This window comes from Ambystoma mexicanum, chromosome 9 (assembly GCF_040938575.1).
Source record: "Ambystoma mexicanum isolate Mex_15411 chromosome 9, UKY_AmexF1_1, whole genome shotgun sequence".
NCBI classification, from domain to species: Eukaryota; Metazoa; Chordata; class Amphibia; order Caudata; family Ambystomatidae; genus Ambystoma; species Ambystoma mexicanum.
In genome coordinates, this window is record NC_090931.1 from 1009685925 (window position 1) to 1009705090 (window position 19166).

Genomic DNA, 19166 nt, shown 5'->3' on the forward strand with positions numbered 1-19166 from the left:
ATGACTAATATCTCTATGTAGGTGCCTCCACTGGTCAGGCCTGTATCACAAATACAAGTATCCACACATGTCTTCCAGGACCATAGCTCACCTCTTTACTCCACTATATACATATAGATGTGGGTGTAATAAATATACTTTGCTGTACAAACTCTTTTATGATCACTGCCAGTGAAGAGGCAGTATTATTGCCACTTTAATCCCTGTCATGATATTGATGAACACAGTGCGGCAAGGCATGACACAACTAAAGTGTTAGGAGATGCATTGTCCAAAACCAGTGTTTGAGTTTGTTATGTCTCAGCCCCAGGGACGTAACAGAGACATTGTTATTTGTACGGTTAGACCTTTCTTTACATTGCATACATTAATATGCTTCATTTTATGGATGACTTCTGTGGTTTCATTTCTATCAGATATGCGATTGGATTGCTTTATTGGTCAACATCCTGATTCCTCAAATAGGTATGGCTGTCAGTCCTCATAGGATTCTAGTGCATGGTCCACATTAATGTGCTATACAGTGCCACTAACATGCAGTGTTGCCCACATGAAAGGGTTTTTGTTGCATAATACTGATTACCAAGTCCACTATGCAGCTGGTATCTGGGAATAAACAAGCTTAAATGTCCTAAATACAAGGGAAATAACATTCTAGAAGTCACTGTTAGGGGTGAATAAACCTACAACCTGTAAGACTATTTTATTTAGCATTTTTATGCAGCGCCACTGCATGGGTTTAATGCATTGCTATAATGTGGTACAACAAGGCATGTGTTGCCAGTGTGACATGGATATGTATATGAAGACAGGCTATTCAGTCAAAAACGATTTCTACATCTAAAATGCAAACAATTTTTTTTACATGTAAAATGCACATTTTTTTCTTTTCTCATCTGAAATTCCTCTGTTGCAGGAGACACATTTGAGAATTAATAAACTAACCTCATTAACAAAACTAACCTGATTCTAACTCATTAATAATATGTGTTCTCCACTGCAAAATGAGGCAGACTCTGAAAGTCATTTTAAACGCGCATCCAGATTTTTTTTCTCTATGCTGCTTTGTCCATAGTATTTGCAGGAAGCAAAGATTTGAATAAGCAGGAAATCAGTTTTGTTACAGTTGCTTTCTGTAAAAGATTTCTATTGTGTGCAGGAGGAGGATAGGACATAGGGGATTCTTATTGGACAAGCATCATATTAGAGGCTGTAACCAGGTTTTCCTGTAGAATCTGGGGGAAGGAGAGAGGCAGAATACATTTTACACAGCTCGGAGAAAGACCTGACTGGTGGCTGTGGAGTTCCTGATTGAAAAAGCAGATCCCAGCTTCACTGCTGCAGAGACTGGGAATTCCAGACAATAATCCCCGGTTTGAGTAACGGCAGAAGCCTGTTTTCACTGGGGGTGCTTGAAGAGGGAATTGCCAAATCCAGAAGGCGAGCAGCCGAATAATTTCACATGCTGAACAGATTAGGTAATAATACATTGCAAAGTATGGGGGCAGTGTGCATGAGTGCGAAACTATTCAGTCAGTGTAGAAGAGGAAAATTCCAGTGTCTTATCAACAACATTTAATGTTGCGACTGTTCTCGTCGCTCTCTTCTCATTTTGTTACAGATAATTTTGACTGTGCTATTTCATTTATCTCTGTAAAGAGAGTAAGATCGTGTTTAAATGCAATTTTTATAATACACAAAAATATCTGAAAGCAGACAGGTAGTGTGTTTTATTTTCTCTTTCCTTTGTGCATTTACCATTACAGTGCTGATGATGTGGGGAGATGTTTAGACAGTGCAATTGTCATTTTTAAGGTAGCTAAAAATAAGACTTGGCTGCAGCTGAGTGCACGATTCCATTCAGTATGAGCAATTATAAAAAACTGTGTGTGTGAAATAGCCTGCTGAAGGTAAATGAGTCAGCAGAAATAGAGATCCGGGACATAGTTCACTATTGTATATAAAATAGTGAGTGTTGTACCACATGTTAGCTCGCTGTTGTAAATAATTCAGTGAGAATTGCCCATAGTGGAACACTAAAAATGAAAATGTGGTATTTCTGAAATGTAGGCCTGAGGTCTCTCTAGTGATCACACGAACAATCTAAATAAAAATAAGGGGTTCTGGATATTGGGGCCACAAATAAAACAAAGGAATTATACTCACCAATAACACCACCAACCACGCATACCAACCATGCATACCAACCACGCATGTCTGTGTACTGAAATAATGCATATCCACCGTGTTATTATTATACCTAACCTAATCTGAGTACAAGTAGTGATTGTTGCTAAATTATTTTGGCGGTAAGAAAATACCGCCAGGCCCCAAATCTACACAAAATACCCAACATATTTATGGTGCGTTGCAGGCCGGGAAAGTGATCATAGAGCACCTACTGGGTGTGGCAAGTGTGTCTCACACTGCCATCTGTACATTAAAGGGAACCCATTTCATAATAACAGTGTGTCACCAAAACAAATTTCAGAATTTCACAAAGGGAAACCACATTCTCAGACTTAGTGCAATATTTAGAGGCAAAGTTGTTTGCACATGGGACGTGGTCATCAAACAGTACCTCAGAATGGCATGACCGCATTCAGGGTGAGGTGCAGAAAGAAAAACTAGACAATATATTTGCAGAAGGCAGCATAATTCAGGTCTGCCTTACAAGGTTATTGAATGCAGCCGATAAAAGTGCAGAGAAAGACTGTTTAATACGGCTAGGCGCCAAAATATGGTTTAGTTTGAATAGGTCCCTGCGAATGCAAGAAAATGATACCCAGCTAATTAACAGGTTAAAGACTGACTTAGATGGGGCAAGTAAAAAAGAGGAGATGTTAAGAACAGAATTAGAAGGATGTCAGAAAGACATGCAATTAAAATGCAGAGATTTTGATATTAAGTTGTCCAAAAGCAAGAAACAGTTTGAAGACAGTGAGCAAGAATTGGTACACTTAAAAGCCTTAGTGGATCACATTAGACAGAATAAAAATGAGATTGTTTCAGAAATGCAGATTTTACAAAAAGAACATTTTGAAAAAGAAAGTGATCTCCAAGGTGCAGAGCAAGAAATGGTTAAAATGATTCAAGAAAGAGACAAGAGAAACAAAGAATTCAATGAATGCCAAATGCAAATGTGCGACATGCAGGAGGTAATAAATAAAATGAGTGATGAAAACAACTATCTGCAAAATGAAGTACACAGGCTCCTTAAAAAGTGCAAAGACTTAGAACAGCAAATGTGCATTCCCAGGTCCAAGGAGAGGCGGCAGGGTACTACATTCAATGGAGTGGAGGTGAATTCTAGTTCTGCCCAAAGAGCTAGTGCTCCAGTGACTGGGCCGGTGACTGAACTTGGTTGCAGCGCCCTTGGGGGATTTGATACTCCCATTGGGGGTGGCCACCAATCCCATACACCTGGAACCAGGATTGAGTCACCAAGTAGTGCAATTCCATGTATTGCAACAAGTAGCCCCATCAAATAATGAAATCTATTAAAGCTCTGATCAAACCATTTAAAAAAGCAGGGGAATGCTGCATTGAGGATCACTTAGAAGCGGCTCATGACATTTTTAAAGCACTCCAGATACCTAAGGAACAGTACAGACAATATTTTCATTTAACTTTAGATGCTCCGATGGCCAGCATCATAAGGGGATTAAATGAACAGCAGAATATGACATGGGTGGAGTTTGAAAAAGAAATTAGGTGTCATTTTTCTCCTTTTCAGTCATTGCAGGAGGCAAAGAAAGTCGCTTACACAATCACTGCTGGGCCTAACACATCCCCTCGCCAATTTTTACAGGACTTAAAACGGGCATTTTCTCGCATTGATGTATCTTTTGACCCCAATTCCAATGAGTTTAAAACTGCCTACTTCTATGGGCTACAGAAAGACATCATATCACAATTGGTCCGTGAATTTGACCGTGACAAGTCCCTTGAATGGATTGTACATCAAAGCACAAAACTATATGAGGTACTCTATTGTCAGGGTAGAGAAAGTGATAAAATGAAAGATGCTAGACTTCAATCTAAAGAACCCTCAGATACAGTGATGGAAATCAGGTCAGCCAAAATGTCCCTTGAGTCTGCTCAAAGTCCAGGTAAAAATAATGTGACACCTGAACAAAGGGGTAATCAACAAAGATCGTCATTTCCTGTACCAATGTTCCAATCACATGATCCTAGTAATAGGGAGAGCTACATCAGCCCTAGGTACTTAGGGGATAGACCCCGGGCAGGATATCGGCCTGATATGTCAGGTATGAATAATAACCAGAGACAAAATCAAGATCAAAGAAATGATGGTCCCTACCAGACATTGGGGACACAGAGCAAATTTTATCCCAACACCATGATATATGGTAATCAGGATGGACCCCGATATGTGGATCGATTTGCTGATAATGGGAATCAACATAGGGGTCAGTACCCACAACATGAGAGACAGGACATGAGACAGAACATGAATTACACTCCACGTCAGTACAATGATTCCCCACCAGGGGACTACAACCAAAGGATGGGTGCACCCCGCTCCCCTCCACAAATGAATCAAGAGTTCAGAAACTATCCCAATAGAAATCACTCACCTTAGAGGTATCAGAATAGATCCAATCAGGGAGAAAGCAACCAATATCGATCTAGGCCACAGAGGGAGGATTCTGGAGAGATGGAAAGGTTCCAGTGCCTTGAGGCCCAAGTGAAAATGTTAGCTGAACAAATAGGGAAGCTTTGTACAGCACAAAAACAGTCATCAAAGGAGGGACCTGATGGCCATAGCAATGACCGGGGGGCTTCTTCTGAAAAGTGACTAAGTACTCATGATACCTACAGCGCCGAAAAGACAGATTGCTCTGATGTAATTTCGCATATTGACTCTGAGATGTCTAATGATTTAAAACTGAAAATGCCAGTAAATGAACATGTAACAGAAAGTGCAAATACTTCTAAAAGAGCTAAATCAAACATTGGAGATTTGTACAAATGAAATAAGAAAACCTGAAACTCCAAGAGAACAAAGAGACAGATTTAAGAAAAATGACTCATGCATGGGAAATACCAGTAAACAGGGAGTAAGTGGGGATGCTATGATTTCTTCCCTGGGCAGTCAAAACAATGACCAAACACATGCAGAAAAAGGAAATACTCCAAAGGAGGGTACATGCCAATCACCTGAAGAATTCTTTGAGCCACATATTTTTGAAGAGGCTGAAAGGGCTGGTACCACACTAAATGATCACAAATGCACAGAATTAAACAATGACAGATTGCTGAATGATGTTGTTACACATGTTCAGTTGGAGGGTTGTAATGTGGCCTCTGATGATACCTGGATGGATAGGCGAACAGTGGCCACACTCCAAAAAACCTCTGAACATGGAAAAATGAATAAAGTCTCTCGCGCAGAAATGGGTAAAAAGGAGGGAAAAATGTATTTCCATTTACCAATGTGCTTAGCCAAAAGTGAAAAAGGCCTGAGAAAGGTGAGTCCTGAAATCAGTAAGAATTCACACTTCTTATGTGTATTAGAGGAAGTTGAGGACAGGTATTATGCTCCCATCACTGTAGAAGAAAAATGCCAAACATTTGCAATGATTGACACTGGCGCACAGGCCACAATTATGTCCAAGGAGCTGGTAAAGAGTATCAATGAAGGGAGACCCCAACATAATCAGATCACAGTGAAGGAAAATCAAGGTCCAGTGCATAACTTTAATGGGGAGGAGGAGCCCATCATAGGTGTAACTGAGGTTGACATAAAAATAGGAAAGCACAGAATGAAACAAGAGGTATTGATCACATCTATTTGTGAAATTCCATTTCTGATGGGGACAGATTGCCTGAAAAGATTGTCTCCTCTCATAGATGGGGTACATGGAGTATTGTGGTCCTTAACCAAAAAACCACTGAGACCTAAGAAATTAAAATCACAAAACAGCAACATAAATGAATGTCACACCATTGCCAAAACAAATTATGCAGTGGAGGTATATCTCCAGAATAGCTGCATACCTAGTGTCACTGTTATATTGATGTGACAAGACAAAATGCAGAGCGACAATGAACGACTACCTGTACAAATATAATTGGACCCAAGGAAAAATTGGCAGACTGCCATAGATGAGCACACATTACGTTTTCATTTAAAAGAGAAAACATGCAAATAGGATATGGCTCCTAAAACAGATTCAGAAAAACACATTACCACTCTTGCTGAAATACACATGGAAGATGTGCAACCATGGGTTCATGTTGGTATAAATGACTGTTTTAAAACAATAAAAGCCACCTTAGCGCTTGAACAGGAAAGGAGTTTAATTAATGAGAAATTATTGCAAAAAATAATGGAGAGGGAGGAGATCCCGAAATTTAGAATTAAGTACCAATATGTCTCTGGTTTGGACAGTCCAGACTTTTAAAACCGAATTGCAGGCAGATGCATGCTGAAAATTAACATTGGACAAAAAACAATTCACCATAATGTATGGTAGTGAGTGGAGCACAACATAATTTTACTTGGGCATTGACATCATGCACAGAATGTGTAAGGTGTTAGACTTCCTTAATCAAAAAATATGGTCACGCTTACGTGGGCCTGCACCTGAATTTGAAGACAAAAGAAGGGCTTTTCATTGCGCGCAGCTGGTCCCATATGCAGTTGAATTACATATGAGGAAGGATACTATTATCCCTGCATTCATCAAACAGGTTGCAATAACACTGAGGTGCAAAAATGGACAGCAGATGAAAGATTCTGATGCATTTGTGTGCCTGAATGAATCCATAAAACAGCAAGACCTGGATTATGAATGCATTCCATTGGTAGATATTGGTGATGGGTCTGTCAAAATTATGTTGAATAATAAAGGTTGTCAAGATATTCTTTTAGAGGAAAACTCTCCATTAGGAATGGCTATACAAAAATCACATTATGCTGCAGATCTAAATAACATGGTGATTGGAAATATACCTGAAAGGTATGTAGCTGCCACGGGTGAGTTGCCAGAATACCTGAATTCTCAGCCAAAAGGAATATTTAAAATCCATTCTGTGTGTCCTTATGATTCAAATGAGACAGTGTGCTGCCATCAAGAGGATTGCATAACATTTATTTTAAATGAAAATGAAACAGAAAATCAGCCCATTGAAGTGGAAGCTGATGTGCCAAAATATTTTAAAGTGGCAGCTTTACAGAGAGACACAGCCACACAATTAGAGGAAAGCGCCGAGATTCCCTTACCAGAAGCTTTTCCAGAATTTTCCAAAATGGTAGAAGAGCAGATTTTATCAGCGGATGCGTGTGACAACGATGAGGATAGGAACGAACTGAGAAAGATATTTATGGACTAGCTCAGGTACATGGTTCAAAAGTATTTACCACATTAGATCTCACCTCTGGATATTGGTGTGTGCCATTGGCAGAGGAGATACAGAATTTGTTTTCCTTTTCGTTTGATAAGACTCAATATGCATGGCTTAGAACTCCGTTCGGGTACATCAATAGTGGGAGTGAATTTGGCATATTTTTGAGAAAGGCCATGCCAGATGCAGCGGAAAGAGGAACCATAGTTTATGTGGATGATGTCCTGATAAAAAAAAAACGAAAGCCTGAAAAGCCATTTTGATTAAATAATACATGTGCTTGGCCAATTGCAGAAAGCAGGCGCCAAAGTATCTTTACAAAAAGCACAATGGTGCAAGAAAAAAGTGAACTTTCTAGGCCATGAAGTGACTGAACATGGGCTAAATCCACAAAAGAAGAAAATAGAGGCCATACAAAAACTAAAGGACCCTAAAAATGTGAAAGGGGTAAAAAGTTTTTTAGGGATGACAGGCTATAACAGAAAGTTCATTGAAAATTATGCTGAAATCACTCAACCATTGACTAAACTGCTTAAACTGAATACACCCTGGATATGGGAAAAAGAGCAGTCTGAGGCAGTGGCTAAATTGAAGGAATGTCTTGTAAAGGCACCATGTTTAGCATATCCCATAAAGGGTAGGGATTTCTTTATAGAAATAGGTTTCTCTGAACAATGTATGTCAGCAGTGTCATCACAAAAACACAATTTGAATCACAAAACCATTGCCTATGCAAGTAAGGCATTTTCCCAAGTTGAAATGAAATTTAATGAATGTGAAAAGGCCCTATTAACCACTGTGTGGGCGCTACAACATTTCCGCCCCATTGTTCAGGGGGAAAAGGTGATTATTGAGACAAATCATCAAACTTTGCAGTTTTTAGAGAGTAAAAGAATTAGGTCAGGTAATCTAGCGCAGTCCAGAATCACTTCATGGACGCTGGCATTACAAGGTTTTCCTGTAGAAGTGAGGTATGGACAAAATAAAAAGAGCCCAAATGCTCAAGGGTTAGCTGACTTACATGACTGTGCAGCTGAACAAGTATCAAGTATCAAACGAAATGGAAGTGGAACCTAGTTTGCAGGAATTTGAACAATCACCACACAAAGCTTTTTATGAAAAAACATGCAAGGATTTGCCAACTGTATATGTGGATGGTTGTGCTTTTCACATTGAAAATGACAGTAATAAACAATTAGTGTCAGGAATAGGAAATGTCTGGTTGAAATGTGAAGGTATCCCCAGCATAGGGATGAGGATTGGAGCTAGGAGCAGTCAAGTAGCGGAATTGGCGGTCATTTATAAAGCAATTGCTACTGCCTGGTGACTGATTCTGAAAGTGTGTCTCTTGTTTAAAAAATGACCATATTGTGTCAATGTGTCAATGTGCGCAAATCATACCTCTGCGGATTCCCACGGGTGTCCTCTTTTCGGAAATGCATGGGGTTCCCTGTTTTCCTTGGTGGCTTGGACACCCGAGGCCCACATCTGTATGTTGTGCCGGTCGGCAGAATGTCTGAGATTTCCCTCTGAAAACAGACTTGGGGTTACTTGTGTTTTAGTCTTTCCCCTTGGCGTCCAGGTAGGTGCACCCACACATGTGAGGTACCGTTTTCATCGGGACACCTGTGGGAACGTGTGACGGTTGGCCATGTGTTGTTGGTGGCGTGTTTTGATGGGTGCGTTGAGCGAAATGTGCGGAAAAAGTGTTTTTTCCCGACTTTTCGGACTTTGCGGGGCTGTCTGGGTAATAAAATCTGGGGCGATGTGCGCAAATCATACCTCTGCGGATTCCCACAGGTGTCCTCTTTTCGGAAATGCATGGGGTTCCCCGTTTTCCTTGGTGGCCTGGACACCCGAGGGCCATATCTGTACGTTGTGCCGGTCGGCAGAATGTCTGAGATTTTGCTCTGAAAACAGACTTGGGGTAACTTGTGTTTTAGGCTTTCCCATTGGCGGCCAGGTAGGTGCACCCACACATGTGAGGTACCGTTTTCATCGGGACACCTGTGGGAACGCGTGACGGTAGGCCATGTGTTGTTGGGGGTGTGTTTCGATGGGTGCGTCGAGCGAAATGTGCGGAAAAAGCGTTTTTTCCCCACATTTCGGACTTTGCAGGTCTGTCTGGGTAATAAATTCTGGGGCGATGTGCGCAAATCATACCTCTGCGGATTCCCACGGGTGTCCTCTTTTCGGAAATGCATGGGGTTCCCTGTTTTCCTCGGTGGCTTGGACACCCGAGGCCCACATCTGTACGTTGTGCCGGTCGGCAGAAAGTCTGAGATTTCCCTCTGAAAACAGACTTGGGGTTACTTGTGTTTTAGGCTTTCCCCTTGGCGGCCAGGTAGGTGCACCCACACATGTGAGGTACCGTTTTCATCGGGACACCTGTGGGAATGCGTGACGGTAGACCATGTGTTATTGGGGGCGTGTTTCAATGGGTGCGTCGAGCGAAATGTGCAGAAAAAGCATTTTTTTCCCGACTTTTCGGACTTTGCGGGGCTGTCTGGGTAATAAAATCTGGGGCGATGTGCGCAAATCATACCTCTGCGGATTCCCACAGGTGTCCTCTTTTCGGAAATGCATGGGGTTCCCCGTTTTCCTTGGTGGCTTGGACACCCAAGGCCCATATCTGTACGTTGTGCAGGTCGTCAGAATGTCTGAGATTTCGCTCTGAAAACAGACTTGGGGTTACTTGTGTTTTAGGCTTTCCCCTTGGCGGCCAGGTAGGTGCACCCACACATGTGAGGTATCGTTTTCATCGGGACACCTGTGGGAACGCGTGACGGTAGGCCATGTGTTGTTGGGGGCATGTTTCGATGGGTGCGTCGAGCGAAATGTACGGAAAAGGCATTTTTTTTCCGACATTTCAGACTTTGCAGGGCTGTCTGGGTAATAAAATCTGGGGCGATGTGCGCAAATCATACCTCTGCGTATTCCCACGGGTGTCCTCTTTTCGGAAATGCATGGGGTTACCTGTTTTCCTCGGTGGCTTGGACACCCGAGGGCCATATCTGTACGTTGTTCCTGTCGGCAGAATGTCTGAGATTTCGCTCTGAAAACAGACTTGGGGTTACTTGTGTTTTAGGCTTTCCCCTTGGCGGCCAGGTAGGTGCACCCACACATGTGAGGTACCGTTTTCATCGGGACACCTGTGGGAATGCGTGACGGTAGGCCATGTGTTGTTGGGGGCGTGTTTCGATGGGTGCGTCGAGCGAAATGTGTGGAAAAAGCATTTTTTTCCCCCACATTTCGGACTTTGCAGGGCTGTCTGGGTAATAAATTCTGGGGCGATGTGCGCAAATCATACCTCTGCGGATTCCCAGGGGTGTCCTCTTTTCGGAAATGCATGGGGTTTCCTGTTTTCCTCGGTGGCTTGGACACCCGAGGCCCATATCTGTACGTTGTGCCGGTCGGCAGGATGTCTGAGATTTCGCTCTGAAAACAGACTTGGGGTTACTTGTGTTTTAGGCTTTCCCCTTGGCGGCCAGGTAGGTGCACCCACACATGTGAGGTACCGTTTTCATCGGGACACCTGTGGGAACGCGTGACGGTAGGCCATGTGTTGTTGGGGGCGTGTTTCGATGGGTGCGTCGAGCGAAATGTGCAGAAAAAGCATTTTTTTCTCGACTTTTCGGACTTTGCGGGGCTGTCTGGGTAATAAAATCTGGGGCGATGTGCGCAAATCATACCTCTGCGGATTCCCACAGGTGTCCTCTTTTTGGAAATGCATGGGGTTCCGTGTTTTCCTTGGTGGCTTGGACACCCGAGGCCCATATCTGTACGTTGTGCCGGTCGGCAGAATGTCTGAGATTTCCCTCTGAAAACAGACTTGGGGTTACTTGTATTTTAGGCTTTCCCCTTGGTGGCCAGGTAGGTGCACCCACACATGTGAGGTACCGTTTTCATCGAGACACCTGTGGGAACGTGTGACGGTAGGCCATGTGTTGTTGGGGGCGTGTTTCGATGGGTGCGTCGAGCGAAATGTGCGGAAAAGTCATTTTTTTCCCGACATTTCGGACTTTGCGGGGTTGTCTGGGTAATAAAATCTGGGGCGATGTGCGCAAATCAAACCTCTGAGTATTCCCACGGTTGTCCTCTTTTCGGAAATGCATGGGGTTCCCTGTTTTCCTCAGTGGCTTGGACACCCGAGGGCCATATCTGTACGTTGTGCCGGTTGGCAGAATGTCTGAGATTTCGCTCTGAAAACAGACTTGGGGTTACTTGTGTTTTAGGCTTTCCCCTTGGCGGCCAGGTAGGTGCACCCACACATGTGAGGTACCGTTTTCATCGGGACACCTGTGGGAATGCGTGACGGTAGGCCATGTGTTGTTGGGGGCGTGTTTCGATGGGTGCGTCGAGCGAAATGTGCGGAAAAAGCGTTTTTTTCCCCACATTTCGGACTTTGCAGGTCTGTCTGGGTTATAACTTCTGGGGTGATATGCGCAAATCATACCTCTACGGATTCCCACGGGTGTCCTCTTTTCGGAAATGCATGGGGTTCCCTGTTTTCCTCGGTGGCTTGGACACCCGAGGGCCATATCTGTACATTGTGCCGGTCTGCAGAATGTCTGAGATTTCGCTCTGAAAACAGACTTGGGGTTACTTGTGTTTTAGGCTTTCCCCTTGGCGGCCAGGTAGGTGCACCCACACATGTGAGGTACCATTTTCATCTGGACACCTCTGGGAACACGTGATGGTAGGCCATGTGTTGTTGGGGGCATGTTTCGATGCGTGCGTCGAGCGAAATGTGCGGAAAAAGCATTTTTTTCCCCACATTTTGGACTTTGCAGGGCTGTCTGGGTAATACATTCTGGGGCGATGTGCGCAAATCATACCTCTGCGGATTCCCAGGGGTGTCCTCTTTTCGGAAATGCATGGGGTTCCCTGTTTTCCTTGGTGACTTGGACACCCGAGGCCCATATCTGTACGTTGTGCCGGACGGCAGAATGTCTGAGATTTCGCTCTGAAAACAGACTTGGGGTTACTTGTGTTTTATGCTTTCCCCTTGGCGGCCTGGTAGGTGCACTGACACATGTGAGGTACCGTTTTCATCGGGACACGTGTGGGAACACGTGACGGTGGGCCATGTTTTGTTGGGGGCATGTTTCGATGGGTGCGTCGAGCGAAATGTGCGGAAAAAGCATTTTTTCGGACTTTGCGGGGCTGTCTGGGTAATAAAATCTGGGGCGATGTGCACAAATCATACCTCTGCGGATTCCCACGGGTGTCCTCTTTTCGGAAATGCATGGGGTTCCCCATTTTCCTTGGTGGCTTGGACACCCGAGGCCCATATCTGTACGTTGTGCCGGTCGGCAGAATGTCTGAGATTTCGCTCTGAAAACAGACTTGGGGTTACTTGTGTTTTAGGCTTTCCCCTTGGTGGCCAGGTAGGTGCACCCACACATGTGAGGTACCGTTTTCATCTGGACACCTCTGGGAACGCGTGATGGTAGGCCATGTGTTGTTGGGGGCATGTTTCGATGGGTGCGTCGAGCGAAATGTGCGGAAAAAGCATTTTTTTCCCCACATTTTGGACTTTGCAGGGCTGTCTGGGTAATACATTCTGGGGCGATGTGCGCAAATCATACCTCTGCGGATTCCCAGGGGTGTCCTCTTTTCGGAAAAGCATGGGGTTCCCTGTTTTCCTTGGTGGCTTGGACACCCGAGGCCCATATCTGTACGTTGTGCCGGTCGGCAGAATGTCTGAGATTTCGCTCTGAAAACAGACTTGGGGTTACTTGTGTTTTATGCTTTCCCCTTGGCGGCCTGGTAGGTGCACTGACACATGTGAGGTACCGTTTTCATCGGGACACGTGTGGGAACACGTGACGGTAGGCCATGTTTTGTTGGGGGCATGTTTCGATGGGTGCGTCGAGCGAAATGTGCGGAAAAAGCGTTTTTTCGGACTTTGCGGGGCTGTCTGGGTAATAAAATCTGGGCGATGTGCACAAATCATACCTCTGCGAATTCCCACGGGTGTCCTCTTTTCGGAAATGCATGGGGTTCAACATTTTCCTTGGTGGCTTGGACACCCGAGGCCCATATCTGTACGTTGTGCCGGTCGGCAGAATGTCTGAGATTTCGCTCTGAAAACAGACTTGGGGTTACTTGTGTTTTAGGCTTTCCCCTTGGTGGCCAGGTAGGTGCACCCACACATGTGAGGTACCGTTTTCATCGGGACACTTTGGGAATGCGTGACGGTAGGCCATGTGTTGTTGGGGGCATGTTTCAATGGGTGCATTGAGCAAAATGTGCGGAAAAGGCGTTTTTTTCCCAACATTTCGGACTTTGCAGGGCTGTCTGGGTAATAAAATCTGGGGCGATGTGCGCAAATCATACCTCTGTGTATTCCCACGGGTGTCCTCTTTTCTGAAATGCATGGGGTTACCTGTTTTCCTCGGTGGCTTGGACACCCGAGGGCCTTATCTGCACGTTGTGGCGGTCGGCAGAATGTCTGAGATTTCGCTCTGAAAACAGACTTGGGGTTACTTGTGTTTTAGGCTTTCCCCTTGGCGGCCAGGTAGGTGCACCCACACATGTGAGGTACCGTTTTCATCGGGACACCTGTGGGAACGCATGACAGTAGGACATGTGTTGTTGGGGGCGTTTTTTGATGGGTGCGTCGAGCGAAATGTGCGGAAAAAGCGTTTTTTTCCCCACATTTCGGATTTTTCAGGGCTGTCTGGGTAATAAATTCTGGGGCGATGTGCGCAAATCATACCTCTGCGGATTCCCACGGGTGTCCTCTTTTCAGAAATGCATGGGGTTCCCTGTTTTCCTCTGTGGCTTGGACTCTCGAGGGCGTGTTTTGATGGGTGCGTCGAGCGAAATGTGTGGAAAAAGTGTTTTTTTCCCGATATTTCGGACTTTGCGGGGCTGTCTGGGTAAAAAATTCTGGGGCGATGTGCGCAAATCATACCTCTGCGGATTCCCACGGGTGTCCTCTTTTCGGAAATGCATGGGGTTCCCTGTTTTCCTCGGTGGCTTGGACAACCGAGGCCCATATCTGTACGTTGTGCCGGTCAGCAGAATGTCTGAGATTTCCCTCTGAAAACAGACTTGGGGTTACTTGTGTTTTATGCTTTCCCCTTGGCGGCCAGGTAGGTGCACCCACACATGTGAGGTACCGTTTTCATTGGGACACCTGTGGGAATGCGTGACGGTTGGCCATGTGTTGTTGGGGGCGTGTTTCGATGGGTGCGTCGAGCAAAATGTGCGGAAAAGGCATTTTTTTCCCGACATTTTGGATTTTGCGGAGCTGTCTGGGTAAAAAATTCTGGGGCGATGTGCGCAAATCATACCTCTGCGGATTCCCACGGGTGTCCTCTTTTCGGAAATGCATGGGGTTCCCTGTTTTCCTCAGTGGCTTGGACACCCGAGGGCCATATCTGTACGTTGTGCCGGTTGGCAGAATGTCTGAGATTTCGCTCTGAAAACAGACTTGGGGTTACTTGTGTTTTAGGCTTTCCCCTTGGCGGCCAGGTAGGTGCACCCACACATGTGAGGTACCGTTTTCATCGGGACACTTGTGGGAACGCTTGACCATAGGCCATGTGTTGCTGGGGGCGTGTTTCGATGGGTGCGTCGAGCGAAATGTGCAGAAAAAGCGTTTTTTTCCCACATTTCGGACTTTGCAGGTCTGTCTGGGTTATAAATTTTGGGGTGATATGCGCAAATCATACCTCTGCGGATTCCCACGGGTGTGCTCTTTTCGGAAATGCATGGGGTTCCCTGTTTTCCTTGGTGGCTTGGACACCCGAGGCCCATATCTGTACATTGTGCCGGTCGGCAGAATGTCTGAGATTTCGCTCTGAAAACAGACTTGGGGTTACTTGTGTTTTAGGCTTTCCCCTTGGTGGCCAGGTAGGTGCACCCACACATGTGAGGTACCGTTTTCATCGGGACACCTGTGGGAATGCGTGACGGTAGGCCATGTGTTGTTGGGGGCATGTTTCAATGGGTGCGTTGAGCAAAATGTGCGGAAAAGGCGTTTTTTTCCCAACATTTCAGACTTTGCAGGGCTGTCTGGGTAATAAAATCTGGGGCGATGTGCGCAAATCATACCTCTGTGTATTCCCACGGGTGTCCTCTTTTCTGAAATGCATGGGGTTACCTGTTTTCCTCGGTGGCTTGGACACCCGAGGGCCATATCTGCACGTTGTGGCGGTCGGCAGAATGTCTGGGATTTCGCTCTGAAAACAGACTTGGGATTACTTGTGTTTTAGGCTTTCCCCTTGGCGGCCAGGTAGATGCACCCACACATGTGAGGTACCATTTTCATAGGGACACCTGTGGGAATGCATGACAGTAGGCCATGTGTTGTTGGGGGCGTTTTTTGATGGGTGCGTCGAGCGAAATATGCGGAAAAAGCGTTTTTTTCCCCACATTTCCGTCTTTTCAGGGCTGTCTGGGTAAAAAATTCTGGGGCGATGTACGCAAATCATACCTCTGCGGATTCCCACGGGTGTCCTCTTTTCAGAAATGCATGGGGTTCCCTGTTTTCCTCGGTGGCTTGGACTCCCGAGGGCGTGTTTTGATGGGTGCGTCGAGCGAAATGTGCGGAAAAAGTGTTTTTTTCCCGACATTTCGGACTTTGCGGGGCTGTCTGGGTAAAAAATTCTGGGGCGATGTGCGCAAATCATACCTCTGCGGATTCCCACGGGTGTCCTCTTTTCGGAAATGCATGGGGTTCCCCATTTTCCTTGGTGGCTTGGACACCCGAGGCCCATATCTGTACGTTGTGCCGGTCGGCAGAATGTCTGAGATTTCGCTCTGAAAACAGACTTGGGGTTACTTGTGTTTTAGGCTTTCCCCTTGGTGGCCAGGTAGGTGCACCCACACATGTGAGGTACCGTTTTCATCGGGACACCTGTGGGAATGCGTGACAGTAGGCCATGTGTTGTTGGGGGCATGTTTCAATGGGTGCGTTGAGCAAAATGTGCGGAAAAGGCGTTTTTTCCCCAACAGTTCGGACTTTGCAGGGCTGTCTGGGTAATAAAATCTGGGCGATGGGCGCAAATCATACCTCTGTGTATTCCCACGGGTGTCCTCTTTTCTGAAATGCATGGGGTTACCTGTTTTCCTCGGTGGCTTGGACACCCGAGGGCCATATCTGCACGTTGTGGCGGTCGGCAGAATGTCTGAGATTTCGCTCTGAAAACAGACTTGGGGTTACTTGTGTTTTAGGCTTTCCCCTTGGCGGCCAGGTAGGTGCACCCACACATGTGAGGTACCGTTTTCATCGGGACACCTGTGGGAACGCATGACAGTAGGCCATGTGTTGTTGGGGGCGTTTCTTGATGGGTGCGTCGAGCGAAATGTGCGGAAAAAGCGTTTTTTTCCCCACATTTCGGACTTTTCAGGGCTGTCTGGGTAATAAATTCTGGGGCGATGTGCGCAAATCATACCTCTACGGATTCCCACGGATGTCCTCTTTTCAGAAATGCATGGGGTTCCCTGTTTTCCTCAGTGGCTTGGACTCTCGAGGGCGTGTTTTGATGGGTGCGTCGAGCGAAATGTGCGGAAAAAGTGTTTTTTTCCCGACATTTCGGACTTTGCGGGGCTGTCTAGGTAAAAAATTCTGGGGCGATGTGCGCAAATCATACCTCTGCGGATTCCCACGGGTGTCCTCTGTTCGGAAATGCATGGGGTTCCCTGTTTTCCTCGGTGGCTTGGACAACCGAGGCCCATATCTGTACTTTGTGCCGGTCAGCAGAATGTCTGAGATTTCCCTCTGAAAACAGACTTGGGGTTACTTGTGTTTTATGCTTTCCCCTTGGCGGCCAGGTAGGTGCACCCACACATGTGAGGTACCGTTTTCATTGGGACACCTGTGGGAATGCGTGACGGTTGGCCATGTGTTGTTGGGGGCGTGTTTCGATGGGTGCGTCGAGCGAAATGTGCGCAAAAGGCATTTTTTTCCCGACATTTTGGATTTTGCAGAGCTGTCTGGGTAAAAAATTCTGGGGCGATGTGCGCAAATCATACCTCTGCGGATTCCCACGGGTGTCCTCTTTTCAGAAATGCATGGGGTTCCCTGTTTTCCTCAGTGGCTTGGACACCCGAGGGCCATATCTGTACGTTGTGCCTTTTGGCAGAATGTCTGAGATTTCGCTCTGAAAACAGACTCGGGGTTACTTGTGTTTTAGGCTTTCCCCTTGGCGGCCAGGTAGGTGCACCCACACATGTGAGGTACCGTTTTCATCGGGACACCTGTGGGAACGCTTGACCGTAGGCCATGTGTTGCTGGGGGCGTGTTTCGATGGGTGCGTCGAGCGAAATGTGCAGAAAAAGTGTTTTTTTCCCCACATTTCGGACTTTGCAGGTCTGTCTGGGTTATAAATTCTGGGGTGATATGCGCAAATCATACCTCTGCGGATTCCCACGGGTGTCCTCTTTTCGGAAATGCATGGGGTTCCCTGTTTTCCTCAGTGGCTTGGACACCCGAGGGCCATATCTGTACATTGTGCCGGTCTGCAGAATGTCTGAGATTTCGCTCTGAAAACAGACTTGGGGTTACTTGTGTTTTAGGCTTTCCCCTTGGCGGCCAGGTAGGTGCACCCACACATGTGAGGTACCGTTTTCATCGGGACACCTGTGGGAACGCTTGACCGTAGGCCATGTGTTGCTGGGGGCGTGTTTCGATGGGTGCGTCGAGCGAAATGTGCAGAAAAAGTGTTTTTTTCCCCACATTTCGGACTTTGCAGGTCTGTCTGGGTTATAAATTCTGGGGTGATATGCGCAAATCATACCTCTGCGGATTCCCACGGGTGTCCTCTTTTCGGAAATGCATGGGGTTCCCTGTTTTCCTCAGTGGCTTGGACACCCGAGGGCCATATCTGTACATTGTGCCGGTCTGCAGAATGTCTGAGATTTCGCTCTGAAAACAGACTTGGGGTTACTTGTGTTTTAGGCTTTCCCCTTGGCGGCCAGGTAGGTGCACCCACACATGTGAGGTACCGTTTTCATCTGGACACCTGTGGGAACGCGTGATGGTAGGCCATGTGTTGTTGGGGGCATGTTTCGATGGGTGCGTCGAGCGAAATATGCGGAAAAAGTGTTTTTTTCCCCACATTTCGCACTTTGCAGGGCTGCCTGGGTAATACATTCTGGGGCGATGTGCGCAAATCATACCTCTGCGGATTCCCAGCGGTGTCCTCTTTTCGGAAATGCATGGGGTTCCCTGTTTTCCTTGGTGGCTTGGACACCCGAGGCCCATATCTGTACGTTGTGCCGGTCGGCAGAATGTCTGAGATTTCGCTCTGAAAACAGACTTGGGGTTACTTGTGTTTTATGCTTTCCCCTTGGCGGCCTGGTAGGTGCACCCACACATGTGAGGTACCGCTTTCATCGGGACACGTGTGGGAACACGTGACGGTAGGCCATGTGTTGTTGGGGGCATGTTTCGATGGGTGCGTCGAGCGAAATGTGCGGAATAAGTGTTTTTTAGGACTTTGCGGAGCTGTCTGGGTAATAAAATCTGGGGCGATGTGCGCAAATCATACCTCTGTGGATTCCCACGGGTGTCCTCTTTTCAGAAATGCATGGGGTTCCCCATTTTCCTTGGTGGCTTGGACACCCGAGGCCCATATCTGTACGTTGTGCTGGTCGGCAGAATGTCTGAGATTTCGCTCTGAAAACAAACTTGGGGTTACTTGTGTTTTAGGCTTTCCCCTCGGCGGCCAGGTAGGTGCACCCACACATGTGAGGTACCGTTTTCATCGGGACACCTGTGGGAATGCGTGACGGTAGGCCATGTGTTGTTGGGGGCGTGTTTCAATGGGTGCGTC